Here is a 1,530-nt window from a genome sequence, read left to right as displayed (position 1 = left end):
CCTGTCGCTCGCAGTGTGCCATTTTTGCCATGTTGATATACATATCATTATGAAGTTTACGAGGCTACGGATGGAAGCGACTGCTGTAATCAATAATGAGCTGTGAAGGCCGTCTGCAGCGAAGGTACCTGTTCTACATTGTCATTCAGACCACTGTAAACCAAAAAGTTAGGTTTGCGAATGAAATTTGAAACAATGAGGTTTCATATTACATAAATTTTCGTATAATATGTAGTAACGTTTGATTCTCAAACACTGTCCAAGAAGCAACGGTGTAGTATGCATTGTACAGCAGGGGCACACACATCGCCTGTGAGACAGCGCTTCAATTGTCTCTTGTTAAATCATATTAGTAGTCAATGCAAATTTCGTTCTCACTGCGCAAACTGCATACGTGATCATTTTCGGTGAGACTGTTCGTTCCGCCGCAGAAGTTTTGTATATACATTGCGGTGAACCACATGATACATTGATCAAACGATTCTCGGAGTACATTAGGGAATGGATGGGTTAGGAATTAGCCAGGAAAAGGAGAATCGTATTCAACAAACGGACGACAAAATCAGTGGACGCTTGTATGTGACTGCATTGTCCCCTGTAACTACAACAAGATCTGCGTTTGTACTGTGGGATATACCGTAAAGTGCATGACAGGGTGTAATTGCCCTTGTAACATGCATTAAGGTTTCTTCCCTTTCCATTCGCATATACAACGCTGGAACAATAAGTGCTTAAATGCCTCTGCACGCACTCTGTCGTCAGGCCACGAGTGGCCTACCAGGACCATCCGACCGCCGTGTCACCCTCCGAGGAGGATACGGATAGGAGGGGCATGGGGTCAGCGCACCGCTCTCCCGGTCGTTATGATGGTATTCTTGACCGAAGACGCTACTATTCGGTCGAGTAGCTCCTCTATTGGCATCACGAGGCTGAGTGCACCCCGAAAAACGGCAACAGCGCATGGCGGCTGGATGGTCACCCATCCAAGTGCCAGCCACGGCCAACAGCGCTTAACTTCGGTGATCTCACGGGAACCGGTGTATCCACTGCGACAAGGCCGTTGCCTAAATGCCTCTGCGCTCACTGAAATTTGTATAATGCTGCCTTTTCCATCGCTATTGGAGCGATAGATAAGTACATGCAGTATATTGCTAGATTCCACACTTAATACTAAATCTCGAAATTACTGCAGCAGGCTTTCGCGAGAATGTGGTGCCCATCCGTAGTCCGTAGAGGGCTGCTAGTTCCGGTTTTTCAACCTCTCACTGCCTCTCTCTCGTGTGTCAAACAAATCTGTGACCAGTCGCGGATATTAAGCCTTCCCTGTTAGTCCTATTTGGTCTTGGTCTCGTACACTTCAGAAATATTCTAGGACGTATCGCAAGCGCGTTTTGTAAACAGGATCTTGTAGTATAACTGCATTTTCCCATTATCCCAGCAATGAGCCAAAGTCTGTGACCTGCTTTACTTATGGCTGAGACCATGTGATGATTCCATTTTATATCCCTGCAATCTGTTACCATCAGGTAT

The 1,530-nt window shown here is 46.1% G+C and overlaps 1 pseudogene; it reads right to left on the bottom strand.

Moving 5' to 3' along the window:
* Nucleotides 1-948: 948 nt before the first annotated feature.
* Nucleotides 949-1,065, bottom strand: LOC126186135 (5S ribosomal RNA; annotated as a pseudogene).
* Between the last annotated feature and the right edge of the window lie 465 nt (nt 1,066-1,530).

Source organism: Schistocerca cancellata, chromosome 4, assembly GCF_023864275.1.
Source record: "Schistocerca cancellata isolate TAMUIC-IGC-003103 chromosome 4, iqSchCanc2.1, whole genome shotgun sequence".
Lineage (NCBI taxonomy): Eukaryota > Metazoa > Arthropoda > Insecta > Orthoptera > Acrididae > Schistocerca > Schistocerca cancellata.
This window is presented reverse-complemented; position numbering and strand designations above follow the sequence as displayed.